This window comes from Solanum verrucosum, unplaced genomic scaffold (assembly GCF_900185275.1).
Source record: "Solanum verrucosum unplaced genomic scaffold, falcon-dt-bn FXZP01000062.1, whole genome shotgun sequence".
In the NCBI taxonomy this organism is placed as follows: Eukaryota; Viridiplantae; Streptophyta; class Magnoliopsida; order Solanales; family Solanaceae; genus Solanum; species Solanum verrucosum.
Window position 1 is genome coordinate 5,683,374 of NW_026020477.1, and position 14,447 is coordinate 5,697,820.

Here is a 14,447-nt window from a genome sequence, read left to right on the forward strand (position 1 = left end):
TGTATCATATCTCTATACAAGAAAAAAATATATTCATACTCTTCCAGAGATGACAAAAAGTATACTGGCTTTGATTATTCTGGTTTGCTTAATTCTTTGCAGTTTCAATCAGATAGGAAATTCTTTGGAAGTCAAAAAACAAAAGCTTTCCAACGATAATGATACGCCTGAACTGCTAACTAACTATATTAATGATCAAAAATAAAATCTACAGGAATCCATAAGACATATCATGAGTAGAGTCATTGTATATGAAAGGGTACTGATCCATAGGCTGCATTGTCAAACTTGAACCAATTCCATTTTCCATAAGTTGCATTGTCAAACTTGAAACAATCCCATTATTCCCCATAGGCTGCATTGTGGAACTTGAACCAACTCCATTTTTTACCATAGGATGCATTGTTGAACTTGAACCAATTCCATTATTTACCATAGGCTGCATTGTCAAACTTGAACCAATTCCATCATTTGCTGACCAGTTTTCAGCCTCATTCATCATAGAATAATTAGCATTGCAAAATTGATAATCCTCAATAGTAAGAAGCCCATTATCCATCCCTGCTCCCATTGAATTAACACCACTAATTGGAATATTTGATTGAAAGAAGTTGTTGTAATCGGTGAAAGAATTCACATTAGAAATAGGCCACAGAGTAGTAGTTTGGTTCATCAAGTTGTAGTCCCATATTTGTTGATGAGAAACTGTTGGGTTTAGGATCTTTTTTCCCTTCCTATGTGGATAAATAAAAGTCTTATTAGGACTAGCCCACTTTAGCCCATAACCCAAAATATTATGTGGCATATATAAGGCTTATTTGGTCTTATTTTCAGAAACACAAGAGAGAAAAATCAAGAGAGTTTCGTTTTAGAGATTGAGAGAAAAAGAGAAAAAATCCCTTTTTTTGCTTCTGGAAATTTTCTGCTCAGGCAGTCCGCTTCAGACTTCTGATTTTGGGGCGTGAACAGTAGCGTGTTTTTGGGTGAAATCTCTTCTTTAATTCTCTAGTTTTGGTGCAATCTTGATTTGTTGTTGCTCGTTGTTTGACACTTGTTTTGTGGCCAATTTTGGAGAACAATTTTGTAACTCTTGGTGTTTATAGTGGAGTTTTTGGTCCTGTGGTTTTTCACTCTTCACATCGAAGGGTTTTCCACGTAAATCGTTGTGTCTTGTGTGATTGGGTTATTCTTATCTTGTTGCTTTAGTTTGATTGATATACTTGTTGTCCATTCTTCATATTGCTTGATTTGGTTTGTCTTCTCTTGGTTCAAATTGAAAGGGAAAGTTTAGATTTGGGTATTATTCCGCTGCTATCCTGTCTAACATTCTTGTTAGTGTCTTGTCTTTCCCAACAGGAACTTCCAATATGAACATTCATGCTCTTCAACAGTTCTATTTTTCCTTTTGCCTTGTCCATCCTTTTCTCAACAACCCCAGCAAGATTTTGCAATTCTTTTTCAGATAAATAGTCAAATCTTGAATCCCAAGTCGGATACTTTTCTACTTTGATCTCACCCTTTTTCTTTTCATCATTTTCGAAATAGTTGGACAATGTCTTACCCCTTTTGGTTCGGCCTTGGAGTGGTTGGTTTTTGTAGAGATTTATTAGATCTTGAACTTCATTTGAATCATTTGGCCAAACTTGAGAGTTCCGAGATTTTCTCGACTAAGCCAGCTTTCCGATTTACCAAAGTAGACTTCCTCTTCTTGTCATCTTCAATAAGTTCCATTTTGATTTTTGATCTTCCCATTTTGTCTGCAGCCGAAGAAAATACACACAAACATAATTAAACAAAAGAAGAAAGAAACAGGCACTATATTATATAGTAAAAAAGAAAACGATGCTACAACAAATATTCGTTGCTCTTTAATTCTCTTGTTGATAAATTTCAAGGAAATAGTATTAATCTCCATCCAAACACATAAAATTACAAACTCGAATGACTAGGAAAAGAAAGAGTTGAGAAGTACAGTCTTAAGTCATTTTATTATGCATATAAACTTGTGTTATTTAGTTTTAAAAAAGAAATTAGAGAAAATGTTCTGGTGTATAAATAATCAATTCATGAACAATATAAAATTACAAAATTTGAAACGTGAAATAAAAAAGACAGAAAATTACCTGACTTGAGACTAGCAAGGTGAATTATACTTGCTCTCAAACAATAATAACAAAACCAAATAATATGTTTTGCTATAGTCGTTATATAGTAGAATTTGACACGTTTGAGAAACTCTTTTTTAGAAACTATAATTAGTAGGGAGTAATTAATAATAATAATTTTCTTCTCCTATTACGTATGGGAAAGACTTTTATGGAATGTTTCTTCTTCCCCCCTCCATTATTATTTAGTTTTATATTAAAAAAAGGAAAAGGGACACTTTTATATTAGTACTCCTTTTTGAATTATACTAAGGGTCTGTTTGGAATGCCACCAGGTAATTGGAATTGATGTAATTACTAGAGTAGTAATTACCAGCCTAGTAATTACACAGTCTAGTAATTACACTGACCTGTTTGGTTGCCACAATGTAATTACACTGTAATTACACATGTCCTGTTTGGATGCCACAATGTAATTACACATGTTTTGTTTGGATGCACAATTGCAATCATAAAATTATAATAAATTTTAACAATAAAAATTAATCATTTAAAATTTATACTAGACAAATAAGAATTTTTATAAATGACATTAAATTAAATATTTAAGATATATATTCTTTTTTGAAAATATATTAATTAATAAACATATTTATTGTAACTAATATTATGAAAAAATAATATTTTTAATATTTTTTCAAATTAATATATTTCAATTGAATTGATCGTAACAACTAAAAGTATGAAGTTTCTACAAACATTGTGAAATGCATGTTTGATAAAAAGAATAGTAATATATAAATAAAATATCATAAATTATTAAATGTTTGACAAAAATACAATCTATCAAGTCTAATTAAAAAATGACGTGCAATGTAAATTCAATATTACTAAAATAAATGAAACTGAAAATATAACATAAGTAATAAATTCAAAACAAAAACTTTAACATAATACTCTTATAACAAATTTCAACATAGCAATAAATATGATTTATTTTTATTTCTTCATAATAAAGAAAACATAAGTCTAATAATAAATTCTATTTTAATTTAAAAATTAGAATACTAATAAAATTATGCTAATGAGAAAATAAACATGGCATAAAAAAATAGATAATACGACAAAATTACATAGAATCACGTAAAGTAAGGTTGAGAATAAGAATAAAATGAAATATAATAATAAAAAATAAAAAATAGACTTTTACAATTTTTTAGAATAATAAAAATAAAAATAAAAAGAAATTAAAATAATAGAAGTAAAAAAAATTAAAACAAAAAAAAATAGAAATTAAAAAAAATGAAAAAGTAATCAGGTGGTAAAATACCAGCAATTCACAGCCTCTGTTTGTGAATTCTAGAGTGTAATTACCCCCTGCCAATTACACCAATTACCTGCTGACCAAGTAATTACATGTCTTTCCAAACAGGACAAGACAGTGTAATTACACCAATTACACCAAATCCAATTATCAGGGTGTCTTTCCAAACATGCCCTAAATAGGGAAAAATTATATCAAACAACAAACTATTAATTCAAATTAAATGTTATAATCACAATTTCATTTAATTCAAATCCGTAGCAAAAAAAATAACAAACACTTGTCATTCGCCACTCTCCCCAGAAATCTCGCTTGTCACTCTCCCTGATCTCGCTCGCCACTCTCCCTCGCCTCTCTCACTTTATACAAACACAAATGTATAAATTGCGTTATTGTTTGTATAAAGCGAGAGAAAACTGTATATACAAATACAAATACATATATTTTCGTCTCATACACTTATAATTATGCAAATACAGATATTTCCCATACCAGTTCTCCTTTGTCTTTCTCGCGTGCAAGAGAAAGATTTGATATATAAATGTTTTATCACGATTCAATTGTATACAAATTCAAATTTTATGCAGATATATAAACACAATCATTGATACATATACACAGTAGTTACATATATACAATTATCTAGCCGATATACATATACAATTGTTGTGCTTTAATACAAACGAGATGCCTGCCTGCAATTTATATAAATTTGATGCTTCATAGCAAACTAGCAAAACTGTAGCTATAGAACGCTAATATGATTTTTATGTTTGCTAAACCTAAAATTTACTCTACTAAATATGGTGTGTTGATCATCAAACAGTAAAATATTTCTATATTATTATTTTGTAGATGTTTTATTTAATCGTTAAAATAATATTTATTAATATTTCAACTCAAACCTTCCGTTTGACATAGTTACTGACTTTTTGCAAAGCCTACATATACCTTTATGAGCATGAATTACTTGTGGCACAAGATAAGTTCTTTGGTGTACAATTTTGCACATTCCATCATTAGAAATGTTTAGTTGATGATAAATGTGAAATGAGTAGAAATATGAATGAGAGAAATGTGATCCCCAATCCTACTCTCAGCTTCTCTAAGAGAAGAAAGAATTCACTTACAACTTCTTCAACAAGATAGTAAACAATCAGCTCTGTTACAATCCATTTTTCAATATATACTTTCAACAGTCCGTTTGCACAATTCAATTCGTTTTCCTGCAGCCTCAAATTGAAAATACTCATAATGTATGTGTCCATCCATTCCCACACAGGTTTGTTTTTGAAGTTCCATTTTCATCAATGATTTGAGGAGTATAGACGGCTAGAGAGATTATCAATTTGCTCAAATTTTACTTCACATTCCACACCTTCCTCTACTTTTGTCCTCCTTGTCTATTGGACGTAACATAATTTTGATTTGTCGGATGAGCATTTTAGCATGTGATTTTTTCATAATCTAGCTCTTATTTTGGATGACGAAATGGTAACCTCTACTTTCTATGCTTAAGTTTGTTCTTCTGATTCATTTTATGTATCCTTTTTTATGCATATATATTAATTTAACTCTTTTTTTTTTCTGAATTTCCTTAGGTATATAACTTAGAGCAAAGTTGCTTTCTTGTTCTGTAATCTACTGTCTTATTTGTGATCGGAATGAGCACATTCACTTTAATGTTGGAGTTCAAGCTTTTAGGTTCCATAAAATATATATGTGAAAAACTACGCTAGCTATCTTTATATGTTGATAGATACCCGAATATCTTTAAGTGCAGTATAATACTCGTACCATTTTCTTGATCTGTTGTTATGTAACATCCGAACATTAAGTCGCTGTTCTCATTTCCTTGCTGGCCCATCATGTAAAAGGTACGTCGTTAGAGTGAGTGTACTTTACATAAAGTAAAGGCCCTAAGCTCTGCTCCTTTGACTGATTGTTCGCATTATATTGGATCTCAGGTTCTCTATTGCTCAACGATATTCCACGATCAAGACAATTGACTGAATCCCGTGAATCATTTCATAGAAGTTCATTGATATCTTCTTTTGATAAAGCAAAACTGAGAATTCTTCCAAAGTAAGTGAAGTTCTCCACTCCATGTTTCATCTTAGCATTTATTTTTAACCTAGGAATTTTTTCTTATATCTATGTTTATATTGACTAAATTTTCTGATATATGAGCATTCTTCATTGAAATAATTTGAAGTTCCCAGATTTTTGGTATGCTATTTTGAAGATGTTATACAATGCGCAGTTGTTGTATAACTTGTTAGACTTTTCCTTTACTGTTGTGATATCTAGATTGCCTTGTCATAATTCATTGCGGTATTGTAAGTCCATTATCATATTAATTTTGGAAGTGAATCTTCTGTGTAACATCATTGAAATAGGCAGTATTTATGCCTTGATTTGCTTTTGTACATCTCTTCCTAATGACACTATGATAAAGGGCGTGCAAAGTCTAATAGGAATAAGTACAAGTGAATAAAGGGAGTATTCTTATTATATCATCACACAAAAAAATAGTTCCTAATTTATTTTCTCTGATCCAACAGCTTCAAAAGTAAACAAATTAAAGAGGAACTGCTTACTATACTGATGGTCAAAAATAAAATCAACACGAATCCATGAGTAGAGTCATTGTATATGAAAGGGTACTGATCCATAGGTTGCAGTGTTGAACTTGAACCAATATCATGTGTAGAGTCGTTGTATATGAAAGGGTACTGATCCATAGGCTGTATGGTCGAAGTTGAACCAATTCCATTATTCCCCATAGGCTGCATTGTCGAACTTGAACCAATACCATGAGTAGAGTCATTGTACATGAAAGGGTACTGATCCATAGGCTGCATTGTCAAACTTGAACCAATTCCATTATTCCCCATAAGTTGCATTGTCGAACTTAAACCAACCCCATTATTCCCCATAGTCTGCATTGTCAAACTTGAACCAATTTCATCATTTGCCAACCAGTTTTCTGACTCAATCATTAAATTGACACCACTAATTGGAATATTTGATTGAAAGAAGTTGTTGTAATCGGTGAAAGAATTCACATTAGATATAGGCCACAGAGTAGTAGTTTGGTTCATCGAGTTGTAGTCCCATATTTGTTGATGAGAGTGAGGAACTTCCAATATGAACATTCATGCTCTTCAGCAATTCTATTTTTCCTTTTGCCTTGTCCATCCTTTTCTCAACAACCCCAGTAAGATTTTGCAATTCTTTTGCAGATAAATAGTCAAATCTTGAATCCCAAGTCGGATACTTTTCTACTTTGATCACAGCCCTTTTCTTTTGATCATTTTCGAAATAGTTGGACAAGGTCTTACCCCTTTTGCTTCGTCCTTCGAATGGTAATTGGTTTTTGTAGAGATTTATTACCTCTTTGACTTTATTTGGATCCTTCGGCCAGGTTTGATGATTATAATTTCCTTCATATATGATCATGCATGCTTTGATGTCACAAAGTATTGAGAGTTCCGAGATTTTCTTGACTAAGCCAGCTTTCCGATTCACCAAAGTAGACTTCCTTTTCTTGTGATCTTGAATAAGTTCCACTTTGATTTTTGATCTTCCCATTTTATCTGCACTTCAAGAAAATACACATGTATAATTAAATACTAGAAGAAAAAAGAAAGCAGACACTGTATTTAATTCATAAAACTTCAAGAATAGCAGATGAATCAAAGCTTCAAAATTAACTAATGTGATTTAGCTGTATGAGAATAGCACTGAAATATGGAAAATAAATTTTTTTTACCAGGAGTGAATTAAAACGTCTTGTACAAGTCTGTTGCTATAAATATATATATAAGAAGTTTGACGCGTGGTTGCCGGTTTTTTTGGAAACTATACTAATTATTTTATAAGAATATTTGTTCTTCCACCGCTTTTCTTACCCTATTTTATAGGAATTACTGATCAGTTTATAAAAATACTTGGTACTCCTAGTATTATTTGATTTTGTGTGTGAGGTACTTGACTCTTTGAAGTTAACATTTTAATTTGGCTTTCTTAAGTTATTATTTTTTTCTCATAAATATAGAAATCTCAAAATTTTAAAAATTATCAAAACTTCTTCAATTCTTATACAATTTTACAAAATGACCGAAACATAATTAATAATAATGCATCAAAATATCCTAAGTTGTTGAATTAATAAATCACATATTTTCATGTTTATTTATTAGTATATGTTTGGCTATGGATGGTTTCAGAAAAGGCAGAGGTAGAACGAAAAAGTATTGGTGAAAAGTGATTAAATAAGATATGCATGTCACAACTTCAACTTACCGACATGACCTTAGATAGGAGGGTATGAGGGGACATGGATTAGGCTAGAAGGTTAGAAGGTAGCAGTGTGTTGTCTTGTTGTCTATTCACGTTAGCACTCGTAGTATTGCTTTTGTAATTTTTTGTCCTTTTAATTTTATTACTATATGTTGATAATTCCTTGTACCTTTATTCTTGTATTATTGTATTGTAGTTTTGGTTATGTTACTATCTGTTGTTTTTGTTATTAACTAATGTTTCTTGTACTTCTGTTACTTCTTTTGTGAAATGTTTGGACTATTTGATCTTGAGCAAAAGGTTTATTGGAAACAACCTCTCTTTCTATGAGAGAGAGGTGAGATCAGCATACACTTTATCCTATCCGAACTCCACTTTGTGGGATTACTGATCTTAGGCATATTTATATGCCTAAGTTGTCAATATTTGCCCATGAATCGATTAGGTTGAAGAATGATCTCTAGTCATTAGCTTAATTCTTGGTGTAACTTGTGAGGATTGTGCACTTACACACATGATTAGTTGTTTCAAGAACTCTCAAGGGAATTGGAGTTAACTTGAAGAAAAGAGATGCAAAAGAGCATGAAAAACAGCTAAGGATAAAGGCCCCAGGGCCAGGTGCATTGCTAGGCGCGAGGCACAAAGGGCCAACATTCAGAGAGGCCTCTCAGGCGCGTTGAGAGGCGCAACGCGCCAAGGCCTAACATTCTGGGGCCTTTCTCAGGCGCGACGCGCCAAGGCTCAACATTCTGGGGCCTTTCTCAAGCGCCCTGAGAGACGCGACGCGCCAACACTGATACAGCTGGAGCATGTTCATGGGGTGATAGGAGCCGTGACACACCAAGGGAATCCCGATTTTTCAAGCTTGAGTTGTGTTAAAAAGGATTCCTATTTGAAGTAGATTTTGTCTCCAATTTTCCTAAACTTAGAAATAGACCCCTTGGGTTCTATTGTAGGGGGTTCGACTTTTATTAGGGATACAAGAACAAGTATTCACATTTGTAATAGGTTTTGATCTTTTAACTATTCTATTTTTTGGAAATTGTATGAACAATTGTATTTTTGTGGTTTTCTAATAGCATGAGTGGCTAAACGCACTAGTTCTGGGGCTATAGTTATGAATGAATTGTTGATTATTTAAGGTTTTTGAATTAATTCTTGGTTGTCATTATGAGCTACTTTTATATTCTTGTTTTAGTATTTTGTGCTTGATCACCATGAGATAAATATATTGTCTAATCTTAAAATCGAGAGAGGAGGGATTAGATAGACTAGAGAATATAGAGAGCTCGGTCCACCCATTAGATTGAGGTGATTAGTGTTCAGAAGTGACGCCCAGATGAACACCTTGCTTGGTTACGAAATATGATGAAATATAAATGCTCACCAGTTAGTCTATTAATCCCCGCTCAACGATGTAGTTAGATAGCTAACTGGGGTAGGCGACGAGAGGCGTATTACCCGGATCATATCATCAACCCTATAAACTAGTAACTTGACAGCTGAAATTAATTCTAAGCCAATAATATGATACATGATATTCAGTTTATGCTGCAGCCCTGGAATTTCTTTTAACTTGCTTGAAACATCATATTAAAGTCGTTCACAATTAGTTACTTTCATTTAGTGTATAATTATTAGTAGATAAACAATAAATCATCAACTCTTGAAAAAGTTACTTTTTACTTTTAGTTGTAGAGTTAAGTGAATGTAAATTGATCATAAGCCTCTTGGGAATGGTAACTCGTTTCTTAAAGAATCTATATTACTTGCGCGACCACGTACACTTGCGTGTACAATTGGGAGCAACAAGTTTTTGGCGCCGCTGCCGGGGATTGTGTGCAGCTCCTCAATTTGCTATCGCCTTCAGAATCTTCCACGTGGCTGGCAACAATAAGGATGTGAAGTTCAATGCTACGATACTAAATGAACTTTTGGGGACCCCGAATTGTGATTCTGATGACTTTAATACATTGAATGATAAACCTCTTTATAGGAATATCCGACATACTTTATGTGGGGTAGAGTCCATGGCTAGGTGGGAGCGTAGCAAGGATACCAGGAGGCATAATACCCTCCATTTTGCTAATTTCAATCAAGTTGCTAGGGTGTGGTTAAAGATATTGTGTAGTGTGCTACTACCCGCGAAACATCTGACAGAGGTAACATGGGATAGGGTGGTGTTATTTTATATGCTGGTGAAGGGGATGCCCATTAATGTAGGGGCGATTCTTAAACAAAACATGATGAAATTTAGGAATAATATGAGGTGGCGATTTTGCTATGGGGGTTTGATCACTCGGTTTCTGAGGGGCCGGGGTATTGATGAAGAGGTTGTGGACCTGACCATTGCTTTTCACCCAGATCTGACGGGTAAGCTAGTTGATATGATGAGGACTAAGGCATTTGACACATCCCATGGACCGATTCTGTCTACCCAAGAGAGGCAAGCCCGTGACGATAGGCTCATGGCTAAGATATTTGGGATGGCTGAGTTGTAATCGCAAATCGGTGGATGTTCGATTACTGATGCTGAAATGGAAACAATGGTAGAACGCTATCCTTTGTCTGAGAGTGCAGCGTTTTTGTGCAAGACTGGTCTTGCCTTTTTGGAGCCTTTGGATGATGATGAGACTACTGCTGATGAGGCTATTGATGATGAGGAGGATGATGTTGTGGATGAGGAGACGAATGCCTTGATGGTGTTCGATGGCGGTGACGACGAGGCCTAGAGGCCCTAGGGAGTATTCCTAACCTTATACTTTGTTTTATTTGTGCACTGAGGACATTGCTTATTTTTAAAGTGTGGGGTGGGGTAATATTCTCTGTTGTATATAGTTGTTTACTGCTTTATTGAGTCTAGTGTTAGTTTCTAGTTAATTTTTTTTCTTTTGGATTCCTCAGAGTTTGTTGTACTTTTACTGAGGATTGTCCCTTTGAACCGAATAGGATTAATTTATTGCCTTATTGAGTCTTAGAGTCGTCTTAGGAGTGACAGTTCCCAACGATGATGGATGACGACCGTCTTAAGGGAAAATTAGTCACATAGAAGAGTAGGATTGAGAAACCAACCTTGATCTTTTGAAGCTATGTCCGAATAAGTTAGCCAAATGTTATGGGTAGTCACATTTGAAAAAATGTAATAGATTGTTGACCTTGTAGCTAGCATATGTTCTTAAGTTTTGACTCAAAATAATATGAAAATGGGCTTAATTGTGTATTAATACCGTAATGCAAATTGTATGAGCATGTTAGTTGATATATCCTTATATGTGTCATGATGCCATGTGTGGTGAAAATTGATTGGTTCTTGCTTAACTTAATAGCTAGAACTTGCCTTGTGTGTTGAATTAGTAGCTTGTATGACTTAGGGAATGTGATTGAGGCATTTCTTTGAATTAACCAACTCTTGACTCTACTTGTATGCCTACCATTGAAATTATCCCTAGTGAAGACCCATTGAGCCTTTAGCCTTGTTTATTGATAAACCACACAATAAGCCGAAACCCGTTTGTTTGATATCATGCCTTTTTATCCTATGAAAATCCTTAATGCACTATGTTAAAAAGAAGGGTTGAAAGTTGTTGGTTGATATAGTAAAGGTGAAATGCTACATTGTGTGGAAAAGAAAATTTTGTTTTGGCCCTGGTCCTTAGTGACAATGTGCACCTCAACGAAAATTGAGGGTGGCTAATTTAGAACTATGCTCGAAACATTGGCCCTGATCCTATCAAGGATAATGTGTACCTTACGCGGATGTTAAAAGCTAGAGTTTGGATGGCTAGTGCAAAGGCAAGAAAAAAAAATATGATGAAAAATAAATAAAGGGCAAATATGGAGCAACAAAGGGGGGTATATAGTCATGAAGTGTATACTAGGAGGAATGAAAAGCTATGAAGGAGATTGTTGGCTAAATAATAACATGTGCATTAGGGAGGTGTAGTCACTAAAATGATTCCCAAATAATCCATCCCTTACTTTAAGCCGACATTACAACCAAATGAAAGTCCTCTTGATTCCTTAAGAAGTATAATGCAAAGTAAGAACACACTATGGGCAATCTTATAGTATGTTGAGAAAAGTAAGAATTTCTTTTGTGAGAGTGAGTTGATTGTTTTTTTTAAAAAAAAAGCCTTGTTGAGTTTGAAATTGTGTGAGTGAAAGGCCTTACTAATCAAAAACAAGTGAGGGCATTTATGGCATATGTAGGATTATCTAATTGGTGTGTTTGTATGAGTTTGCATTAGCTCGGAAAAAAAATAAAAGGGTCATTCTTTGAGCATGTGTTGTACTTGGTGTAAATTTTGTGAATTGTTGCATCCATTGTGAACTACAAGAACATAATTAAAAATGTTTGGTTGATTTTAAGGTGGGTTGATAAGTCCAAGGGTTGTGAAAAAGAGTTGATAGTCTAGAGATTGTTTGAGGACAAAAAAAATTCTATGTGTGGGGTGGTGACCTTAGGCATATTTATATGCCTAAGTTGTCAATATTTGCCCATGAATCGATTATATTGAAGAATGATCTCTAGTCATTAGCTTAATTCTTGGTGTAACTTGTGATGATTGTGCACTTACACACATGATTAGTCGTTTCAGGAACTCTTAAGGAAATTGGAGTCAACTTGAAGAAAAGAGATGCAAAATATCATGAAAAATGGCTAAGGATGAAGGCCCCAGGGCCAGAAGCACTGCTAGGCGCGAGGCGCCAAGGGCCAACATTCAGAGAGGCCTCTCAGGCGTACTGAGAGGCGTGACGCGCCAAGGCCCAACATTCTGGGGCCTTTCTCAGGCGCGACGCGCCAAGGCTCAACATTCTGGGGCCTTTCTCAAGCGCCCTGAGAGACGCGACGCGCCAACACTGATACAGCTGGAGCATGTTCATGGGGTGATAGGAGCCGTGACACACCAAGGGAATCCCGATTTTTCAAGCTTGAGTTGTGTTAAAAAGGATTCCTATTTGAAGTAGATTTTGTCTCCAATTTTCCTAAACTTAGAAATAGACCCCTTGGGTTCTATTGTAGGGGGTTCGACTTTTATTAGGGATACAAGAACAAGTATTCACATTTGTAATAGGTTTTGATCTTTTAACTATTCTATTTTTTGGAAATTGTATGAACAATTGTATTTTTGTGGTTTTCTAATAGCATGAGTGGCTAAACGCACTAGTTCTGGGGCTATAGCTACGAATGAATTGTTGATTATTTAAGGTTTTTGAATTAATTCTTGGTTGTCATTATGAGCTACTTTTATATTCTTGTTTTAGTATTTTGTGCTTGATCACCATGAGATAAATATATTGTCTAATCTTAAAATCGAGAGAGGAGGGATTAGATAGACTAGAGAATATAGAGAGCTCGGTCCACCCATTAGATTGAGGTGATTAGTGTTCAGGAGTGACGCCCAGACGAACACCTTGCTTGGTTACGAAATATGATGAAATATAAATGCTCACCAGTTAGTCTATTAATCCCCGCTTAACGATGTAGTTAGATAGCTAACTGGGGCAGGCGACGAGATGTGTATAACCCGGATCATATCATCAACCCTATAAACTAGTAACTTGATAACTGAAATTAATTCTAGGCCAATAATATGATACATGATATTCAGTATATGCTGCAGCCCTGGAATTTCTTTTAACTTGCTTGAAACATCATATTAAAGTCGTTCACAATTAGTTACTTTCATTTAGTGCATGATTATTAGTAGATAAACAACAAATCATCAATTCTTGAAAAGGTTACTATTTACTTTTAGTTGTAGAGTTAAGTGAATATAAATTGATCACAAGTCGCTTGGGAACGATAACTCGTTTCTTAAAGAATCTATATTACTTGCGCGACCACGTACACTTGCGTGTACAATTGGGAGCAATAATTACACTTGACATGTTATTGTTTGTTTATGAAATGTGAACAAAAAATTTCAACTTTAATTTCAAATTATGATTTGAAATTTTAAATTCTCCAAGACGTAGGATTTCAACTTTCTAGTTGTGATTTAATTTTTTTTTAAATGTGAGAAATTTGACTCATAAGTTTTTATTTTTGATAATTACTACTATATATTGTTGATTTATATTATTTTTTATAAAATTGTGTACTTGGAAGTCTATATTTGCATGTAATTCCAAACATTTATTTCTAAAAGAATCATGAAGATATGTCGTTTATTAATGCACCGTCCTAAGATATTTAGTTATCTTATTTATGAACTATGATTTGTTCATTTTTGTGAAGACATAAAAAATAGGGTGTTTTCTAAAATGCAACCAAGAAAGTCATACCACATGAAGACATGAAAACGAGAATTTGGTTTTCTAGAATGACAATCAAGGGATGTCGCACCCTTTGAAAAAATGAAAAAAGAAAAATAAGAATTTTTGTTCTCTAAAATGCAATCACTACGGAGGAATAAATAAGAAAAAAGAAGCCTTTTATTTTTTAAATGGCAACCATGGGACGTCGTACATGTAACACCTCGGAAGTGCATAACTCAACCAAACTAGGAAAGATGCAAAAAGTTTGTTGAAGTATGTAGAAAGTATTTTTACGAAAGGCATTTATGACCTGTACAAAGTTTCATGGACCGAAGATGCCACTCGTGGGATGGACTTCAAAGGTTGACTTTTGTCAAAATCCAAAAGTCGAGGCCATGATGACACACATCCCGAGAACCTCAGAAATGATGTGTAAACCGAAAGAAATAACC

At 33.9% G+C, this 14,447-nt stretch overlaps 2 pseudogenes; both read right to left on the bottom strand.

Moving 5' to 3' along the window:
• Positions 1 to 208: 208 nt before the first annotated feature.
• LOC125809416 (uncharacterized) lies at positions 209 to 1,752 on the bottom strand (annotated as a pseudogene).
• A 4,288-nt stretch (positions 1,753 to 6,040) lies between these two features.
• Positions 6,041 to 7,023, bottom strand: LOC125809351 (agamous-like MADS-box protein AGL103; annotated as a pseudogene).
• Positions 7,024 to 14,447: the final 7,424 nt, after the last annotated feature.